A 9950-nucleotide genomic window follows, 5' to 3' on the forward strand; every position below is an offset into this window, starting at 1 on the left:
CTGGCTTCAGGAATTTTTGGGTTACTAGCCAGATACTGTATGCGTGCCACTAAATTTAGAGTAACGTTAGTAGTCCCTGTCTGCATTCTTGTTTTTGGGTTATGATGAAATCTAAACATCTACAATTTACAAAATAAGAATTTCGCAGTCACTGCTTCCATGTTCTCACAGAAAAGGTTTAATCTAGTAAAGTAAACCTTAGATGGAAAAAACATTTTTCAAACAGCTTTGTAAAGAAGGTGATGTCTTTAAAGCAGTGTTTCTCAACCTTTTTTTTTTGGCCAAGGCACCCTTTAAAATGATGCACAATCTCGAGGCACCCCATTGTAAAATCTAAAAAATGAATCTAATCGTTTTACATAATGCAGCAACATCCATACATATAGGATGCCAACGTTAGAAATGATTTATTCTTCCAAAGCAATACACTTTTGCACACTGGTACTGATTAGTATTCCAGTGTTTCTCTTCTCCCTGTTTCTCCACCTCACTCAGTTAATGTGATCTCAGTGTTGATGGAGAGGGGCAGGGGATGGACAAACAAGGATGCTGTGCAGGCGCCCAATGTGCTGCTTATCAACGTCATTGGTTGTTAGGATGCCAGCGGTCAGAAGGTTGTAGTGGTGCCCCTTGAAAACCTGTGGCTTTGTGTAAACTAAAAAGCAGGTTTGATCCACCCATTGGCTTTTTTTTGGAAATTTTTAGGCATTTTGCCAAGGCACCCCTGAAAAAACCTGAAAGCACCCCCAAGGTGCCTGGGCACCCTGGTTGAAAAAGGCTGGTATTAAGAATATGTTATAATAGAAAGAGCAAAAATCCACAGTGTGGTTATAACATTAGGAATGCTCAAATCTTTGTTTAATGAATTCCTGACCAGGTGGTAATATATGGTGGTTTTGTACATATATTATTTATTTATTTGTTTTATTTTGACCAGGAATAAACAAAGAAAAAAATGTAAAAAGTTTTTATTTTTTTATTTATCTAAATATGAAATATTGCAAAGGTTGCAAAACTCAAAGGTTTGGGTCAGTACAGCTTTGCTAGACAAAGTACAGCTATCCAATAATTATAGCAAACAGCGATGATTCAAAGTCCATATCAAGCAAGTCATTTTAAAGGTCCCAATCTCGGGAATACTTCTAAATTTAACTGCATAATAAACCTAAGCTCAGATGAATGCTATTGTACCAATTTTTTAATGGTAAAGTAAGAAACAGAAACTAGAAACAAGAAGGCCAAAAGGCCCAACAAGGCTTATAGTTTCCCTTTAAAGTTTTATAAAATATAAAATCATATATAATCAAACACACTTATTTTTTCAGTTATGTAAGTAAAAAAAAATACAACTACACATTGTTATTGTGTTGACATTAAATATAGTTACATAGTTAGGTTGAAAAAAGACACAAGTCCATTTAGTTCAACCAATAAAAAAAAAAAAAATAAAATATATATTGGGTCAAGTCTTTTCATGTTTAATTTGTAGTAGAATGCCTCCTAATTCTAGTGTGCCAGCAGCCATTCCAAGTAAGGGCACCCAAAGCCGCTTACTTCTGGCTGCCCAGAATGCACATCCAATTCTTGTGCCTGCGCAATAATCGCACAGCACTGCGCACACAGTTGTCATTTCCTATAACAAAATACCATGATATGATAAGCAGAGAATACCTGAAGACTCTTGGGATTGCTGACGCCAATATCCCAGCAGTCAATGGAACACGTCAATCACCTAGGTGTAAGCAGGAAGCAGTGGCAAAATTTTATTTAAAAAAAAAGGTACTTATCAAGAAAAAGAAATATGCATTATCCAAAGATGATATAGATTTACATGACAATTTAAAGGAGGCTTTGTTTAAAAAGAGAGCGGAGATCCAATTTAAGTCCTTGCTTGGTGATTGTGAAACTGTATCTTATGCCTTAAAAATAATGTAATTTCTTATGCAAACTGGAGTTTAATACCTGTGTACTAAACTGTACTGTATTTGTCTTTCCTTGTCAAAAGAAGTTTATTGAGTATACAATGTTATAAAGATACATAAAGATACATAAAGTAAGTTTACAAGGATCTATAAAGTAAGCTCATTGTTTTACAGTAGGGTTTATATGGGTAAATATCATGAAATTTCAAATATTAAACATTGGGTTCACGTAAACCTAAATTAAAGATATATATCATTTCCTTAGTTACTTTTGTGGGTATTTAAATGATTTATACCTACTATACATATTGTTTACAAGTAGAGTGTATATAGGTCAAATAAATTCTGATAATGAGCTTTAATCGTAAGGTGGAGAAAAGGAAAGAGAAAGAAGAAAAAGGGTTGAAAGGTAGAGGTATGGTCCACAAGGTTGTCCCGCTCGTCAGTTTATTATTCTTTTTAGTTCTCTTTGAAGCCTTAGAATGGGTGTCTCTGTAAGTCATTTAATCTGTTACCATGGCAACAGGACAGAGTCATTGAAATTTGACAGGAACTGTTGTTTTATCCAAGGATGCCAAAGTTTTTCAAATTTTGGAATTTGATTTTGATCAATGGCTACCATCTTAGCATGGGACATTGTATTATTCATTCTGTGAATTGTTTCTGCTAGTACCAATGTAGGAGATTTCCATGCCTTGGCCACTGTTTGTTTTGCAGCAGTTATTAGTTGGATCATAAGTTTGAATTGAGAGAGTGTTAACCATTCCGGTTTTAGATTAAGTAAAGTTAAATATGGATCTGGTTGTATTATTTTTTTAAATATTTTAGATGCAATCACGAAGACTTCCTTCCAGAAGGTTTGGATTACTGGGCACGTCCACCATATGTGTAAATATGTGCCTATTTCTGGGCATCCTCGAAAACAAAGAGTTGAGGTATTAGGTGAATATTTTGCCACTCTAGCGGGTACAAGGTACCAGCGAGTTAGGACTTTATAATTTGTCTCCAGTGCCAAGATGTTGGGTGAAGATGACTTAGATGTGAGCCATATATTAGACCAGTCCGTGTCTTCTAAAGTTCGTCCCAGGTCCTCCTCCCACCTCTGAACGTAAGAGGGTCTATTAAGATTTGCTACTCCATATAATTGATTATAAAGTGATGAAATTGTACCTTTAGCAAATGGATCTTTTGTACAGATTGATTCAAAAATGGATAATTGGGATAATGGTGTATCCCCCTTTAGGAATGGTGTATAGAAATTTTTGATTTGGAGATATCTAAATATCTCAGAGTTTGGTAGATCATATTTTTCTCTAAGCGATGGGAATGAAAGGAATGATTTAGATGCTATGAAGTCATTTAGTGTCTGAATGCCTGATGTTGTCCAAGCTTTAAAAGAATTTGGGTATATCCATGCCGGATAAAAGGCCGGATTTCTGATAAAAGAAAGGAGAGGATTGTGTGGAGATTGTAACTGATATTTGGTTTTTAGTTTATCCCAGAGAGATAAGAAGTGTTTAGTTATAGGATTATGAATTTTAAAGCGGTCTTTAGGATCAAGCCATAATAAATTTGATATTAATAGAGGGTCATTTTCTGAAGCCTCTATAAATACCCATAATGGGATTTCCTGTTTTGCATGGTATTTGGACAGACTGGCCAAATGTGCTGCTCTGTAGTAGTTAGTAAAATTAGGGTATCCCAGGCCTCCTTTATTTTTGGGAAGATGTAGTGTGTGTATAGGTATACGTGGTTTAGAAGAGCCCCATATAAACGAAGTTGCTCTTTTTTGTACTATTCTCAAAAAATAGGAAGGAATTGGAATAGGGAGGACTCTGAATAGATAAAGCAATTTGGGTAGAATAGTCATTTTGATTGCATTAATCTTCCCTATCCAGGATAAAGGAAGTTGCGACCATTGTTTTATTAGATTTGTGATCTGTCTTAATACAGGAGGATAATTGGTTGAGAAATAGTCAGAATGAGATGCTGTTAAATGAATTCCAAGATATGGGATTGATTTTTCTGCCCATGTGAATGGGAGTGCAGCCCTAGCCGGGATCAGTTCCATGTTTGTGAGTGAAATATTAAGCACTAGGCATTTCTTAGGATTAATCATAAGGCCGGATAGGGCTGCAAATCCATCAAGAGCTGGTATTAAGTTAGGACCAGAGACCTGTGGTGATGATAGAAAAAGTAATATATCGTCTGCAAATATACATAATTTGTGTGTAATACCTCCTACTTCAATGCCAGATATAGTTTGGTTTGTTCTGATGTATTGGGCCATGGGTTCGAGTATAAGGGCAAATAATAAGGGAGATAATGGGCAACCCTGTCGGGTACCTCTTTCGATATTAAAGGCTTCAGATTTGTATCCAGCATATTTTATATAGGCTTTGGGTTTATTATATAATGCTTTGATCCATGTTAAAAAGTGGGGTCCAAAACCCCATTTTTGTAATGAATATTGCATATATTGCCAGGATACTGTGTCAAATGCCCTCTTAATATCGAGAGATAGAAAACATAAAGGGATTTTCCGTTTTTTAGCAATATGTGCCAATAACACTGCCCTGCGTATATTATCGCCTGCCTGTCTATTTGGCATGAAGCCTACTTGATCTCTATGTATTAATTTTCCTATAATGCTATTGAGGCGTTTTGCTATTATTTTTGCTAATAATTTAATATCGAGGTTTAACAGAGAGATAGGCCGATAATTCACACAGGAAGTATCATCAGAAAGGGGTTTTGGGATCATACAAACAATTGCCATTAGTGTTTCTTGCCGAAAAGAATGTCCATCTAGAAGTTTGTTAAAAGTTTCAGTGAGAATGGGAGAGAGTATTTCTGAGAATGTTTTATAGTATAAAACCGAGTAGCCGTCTGGGCCTGGTCTTTTGTTAAGTTTTAGGTCTTTTATGGCGTTAGCAACTTCATCTATAGTTATAGGCTCATCCAAACTGCTTTTTTGATTCTGAGATAACTCAGGTAAGGTTATTTTTGAGAAGAAGGATTCAGCTTCTGTAGGATTAAATTCATTGTTTGTCTTGTATAAAGTTGCGAGATGTGAGTGAAATTTATGGACTATTTTAACTGGATTACAAGTGTAAACATTTTTTGATAATTTCAAACGTATTGGTTTGAAAGATTTGTTAGTTGAATTTAATGCCCGAGCCAAATATGTACCTGGTTTGTTTGTATTCATGTAGAAATTGTGTTTGGAGCGTTTGAGGGATTTATCAACTGACTCAGTGAGAAATAGATCGTATTCCAATCTAGATTTTTCCAGATGAGATTTTGTACTCTGAGATGGATTATCTTGAAATGATATGTAGGCTGCATTAAAATTGAGTTCTAGTTTTTTTGCTAGATTTTTGCGTTCCCGTTTAAATAGTGCCATTTGTCTTTGTATTGTACCACGCAAGACAGGTTTATGAGCTTCCCACAGTGTTATTGGGGAGATGTCTGTTGTATTATTAATTGATATGTAAAAATATGTAAAAAATATGATCTATTCTGGTGAAGGTTTGATGAGGGTGCGAAAAATAAGTGAATTTCTTTTTCATTGGGTTACTTTCTCTCCACGAATCTACCAGATTGTATTTGGAAAGAAGTTGAGAAAAAGGTAATCTAGAGGTTATTTTGGATGGTGTAAAAGGTGATTTATCTAGAAATGGGAGGAGGACCTGGTTCGAATCCCCACACATTATCACTGTTCCTATTTTGTGTGTATTAATCACTTGTAATATATGTGAGAGGAATGGTGTAGGTTGTTTGTTAGGAGCGTAGTAGGAAATCACCGTGATTGCTGTATCCATTATATAACCCATGAGTATCAGGTATCTACCTTCTGGGTCTTTAATTTCTGATGATAAGGTGAATGGTGTGGATCGGTGAAATGCAATTAGAGTTCCCCTTTGCTTGGTACAGGCAGAAGCCGTGTAAATTTGTTGATAAAAAGGAGAAATATATTTCGGAGTAGAATCTTTGGTGAAGTGTGTTTCTTGGAGGCATACTATGTGAGCCTTCTTGTTATGGAAAGTACGGAAGGCTTTGGTCCTTTTTTGAGGGACATTTATTCCCTGAACATTCAGGGAAAGTATATTCAGTGGTGCCATAACAATAGATCAAATAGTTTTGACTTACTTTTTGTTATGCAGAGCTGACTGCGCAGATCAACCTGTGTGGACTGAAGAGATGAATAGATAGAAAAGAAACCAGTGAATTCTGGAGTAAAGAGTAAACAAAAAACATATGAGATTAGATGATACATTGTATAAATTATTTTTTGCAAGTAATCACAATTTACCCGTGAAAGAGAATAAATATCTCTCTCAGGGGAATAAGTGCCTTCGTCACACTCCCACATAATATGGTTGGGAGAATGAGGAGGGCTAATGGGGGTACACGGATCTTCCGCTTACAGGAGAGAAGTGCTATGTCAAAAGACATCAAAATGATGTTTCATTAATTGGAGTGCAGAATATAGTTTTTGTTGAAATTATTTATTCCAGGGTGGTTGTATATGGTTAGTCTTGCCCTAGGCGAAATAATTCAGTTAGAAAGGTACTGTTAATAACTTTGGTATTGATGAAGATAGTTTGAATTATTTTGGGATTTTAACCCTTTTAGAGTAAACAATTACATATTTTATTCATATGTAACTGTTTAGATATGTTAACTCATAAAATTGAGGTTGTATTGCTTCAGATTAGAATAAACAAAAACATAATTCTAGGAACTAGTTAGGTAATAATATATTTGTTTTAAGAAAAGAAAGAAAAAGCTTCCATTACTTCTGGATTATTGAACATATTTGTCCTAAAAAGTAATAAATCTATTGTTATTACCTGATAATATATAACTGAACAAGAATTTCCTTATTTCACTTATATATTCTAAGGCTATATGAATCAGAAGTAATAAGAAATATAACTGGAATGTAACATGATCCCACACAGTGTGTGACTATCAGAATGCAGTTACATTCAGTTATAAATATAGGTTTTTTATAGAGAACCATCTCTTATGCCGCGTACACACGGTCGGACTTTTCGTCTACAAAAGTCCGACAGCCTGTCCGACAGACTTCCGACGTACCTTCGGCGGACTTGCGGCAGACTTTCTTACGAACGGACTTGCGCACACACGACCACACAAAAGTACGACAGCCTAGTACGCGGTGACGTACACCAAGTCCGACGAGACTATAAAACGGAAGTTCAATAGCCCGTACGACACCCTTTGGGCTCCTTCTGCTAATCTCGTGTTTATCTCGTGTTAGTAGAAGTTTGGTGAGAGACGATTCGCGCTTGTGAGACTCGTATTTTTCAGTTCGTTTTAACTGTTGTTCAGTCTGTGCTTGTGAGGTTTGTATCTGCTTTTCAGTGCGTTTGGTCAGTTGGCATTGAGAAATCTTTGTTTTATTGGCCGCTCGTTCCTGATTTTCAGGTCGTTCTTCACAGGCCTTGCTGTTCTTCAGTGCGTTCTGTTTAGTGCGTTCTGACCAGCCGACCGTTTTGAAGCCATGTTACCTGTACGTACTCGTCGTAGAGCTCGTGCATTGTATGTGCTTGGTGCTGTAGTTTATTCTTCAGCCCAAGACCAGTCCATGAACAGGGCGAGGAGGAGTTCATGGACCAAGAATTGGTTTCTTCAGCGTGACCAGTTCTGTCACATGCCTTTGCTCCGTGAGATCCGTGAGAATAATCCTGAGGATTTCAGGAACTTTCTCCGGATGACGGACCCCGTTTTTGACCGTTTGTTGGCTTTGCTGACCCCCTATATCAGCAGGCAGGATACCTGCATGAGGCAAGCCATCACTCCGGAGCAGAGGCTGGTCGCTACCTTGCGGTATTTGGCCACAGGGAGAAGCCTGCAGGACCTTAAGTTCTCGACAGGCATCTCCCCCCAGGCTCTGGGGATCATTATCCCAGAGACCTGTTCTGCCATCATACAGGTCCTGCAGAAGGACTATATTAAGGTAAGATATTTTTCTTTTATTAGCATCACATGTTCTTTTATGTAATCTTTGATAATGTGATGTATTTCTTGCTTCAAACACTACTTACCATCATTGCAATATAGTGTGAATGTCCCCTTTTTATCCTCACACATGCTGGAATTTTTTACTGTTATTTTTTGTCATGCATGTATATTTTCCTTCAATAACCTTCCCAGCATGAAGTGATGGGAACATATCCACCTAGTCTACTCATTTGGAATGTATTTTGTTTGAGTGTATTTAGTGTGCTGCTAATGAGCAATTATCTAGATTTCACAACCCCCCCACCCCCCCCACCCCCTAAACTCACTCCAAATAGTGTGCTGCTAATGAGCAATTATCTAGATTTCACAACCCCCCCACCCCCCCCACCACCTAAACTCACTCCAAATAGTGTGCTGCTAATGAGCAATTATCTAGATTTCACAACCCCCCCACCCCCCCCCCCCACCACCTAAACTCACTCCAAATAGTGTGCTGCTAATGAGCAATTATCTAGATTTCACAACCCCCCCACCCCCCCCACCTAAACTCACTCCAAATAGTGTGCTGCTAATGAGCAATTATCTAGATTTCACAACCCCCCCACCCCCCCCCCCCCCACCTAAACTCACTCCAAATAGTGTGCTGCTAATGAGCAATTATCTAGATTTCACAACCCCCCCACCCCCACCCTCGTTAAAATTTGCTGGAATGTTCTGTGGTGTTGATTTGTCTAAAGCAAATATATGTTGCACTTTGCAAAATGCATGTGCACTCTACAAGTGCATTTGTTCCAGTGCTTTAGTAAATGAGCAGAAGCTCTGCTGATTTCCATCATCAAATCATATGCAAGCCTCAAAGTGTTTTCATTAATTGCCCTTGCATGTGATTGTGTACTCCTTGCAACATGAATGCCTTTTTACATTACCTCATTTACTGTAAGCTGGTTAGCAACTGCACCTGCAGAGTGCGACAACTGCAGTCTTGTAGCCTTTTTAGTCCCTAAATTCCTGCGTGTCCTAAAAGTAATTTTTTTTAGGGATTTCACAACCCCCTAAAATGTAATCAATGTTCCATCAGAGGGGGTGAGCAATCTGATAAGTGTGCCTTTCCATATTAGTTATTCCAGAACAATTAAATTATTGAATGTTATACTGATGCTGGGGAATAATGTTTTTAATTGTCTAATTTTCTTGCAATGTTAGCTTCCAAATTAATTGATTTTGGTTTTCTTGTTTGATTTCCCAGTTTCCTTCAACGCCACAGGAATGGCAGACTGTGGCATCCCATTTTGCCAGCCGTTGGGACTTTCCCAATTGTGGAGGGGCTATAGATGGGAAACATGTCCACATTGTGCCACCACCCCATTCGGGGTCATATTATTTTAATTATAAGGGGTTCCACAGTATTGTTTTAATGGCGGTGGTGTCGGCACACTATGATTTTTTATATGTGGACGTGGGGAAGAATGGCCGGATGTCGGATGGAGGAGTATTTGCCCAGACGGAGTTCTGCCAGCGTCTCCAGAGTGGTGGCCTGGGATTGCCACCTGATGAGGATAACGTGGAAGGACTCCCCTTTGTCTTCATTGCCGATGAAGCCTTCGCTCTCAGCAAGCACCTCATGAGGCCATTCCCCCAAAGAACCCTCACCCCGGAGAGGAGGGTTTTTAATTACCGGCTGGCCAGAGCTAGAAGAGTGGTTGAGAATGCGTTTGGAATTCTGGCCAGCCGGTTCCGCCTGTTTCAAACAGCCATTAATTTGGCGGAATACAAACTTAATTTTATCGTTTTATCGTGCTGCATTCTGCACAACTTTTTAAATAAGCATTCTCCAAATTATATAGGCACAGTTGGGCCTGAGGCCGGACAAATAGAAGCCAACCTTACAGGCCTGGATACTGTCCGTACTGGCTTGGCCCCCCAAAGTGCCCGTCAAGTTAGACAGCAATATGTTAATTATTTTATGGGTAGGGGGGCCATTGCAATGGGCCAGGATATATAATTTTTGACAATAAAAAAATTATTGATGAAATC

At 38.1% G+C, this 9950-nt stretch overlaps 1 protein-coding gene across 2 annotated transcripts in view; it reads left to right on the forward strand.

The window, feature by feature from the left end:
- The window catches only part of TTC21A (tetratricopeptide repeat domain 21A), a 118862-nt gene that overhangs the window by 55917 nt on the left and 52995 nt on the right, over positions 1-9950 (forward strand). The gene's annotated exons all lie outside the window — the stretch shown is intronic.

Source organism: Aquarana catesbeiana, linkage group LG05, assembly GCF_042186555.1.
Source record: "Aquarana catesbeiana isolate 2022-GZ linkage group LG05, ASM4218655v1, whole genome shotgun sequence".
NCBI lineage: Eukaryota > Metazoa > Chordata > Amphibia > Anura > Ranidae > Aquarana > Aquarana catesbeiana.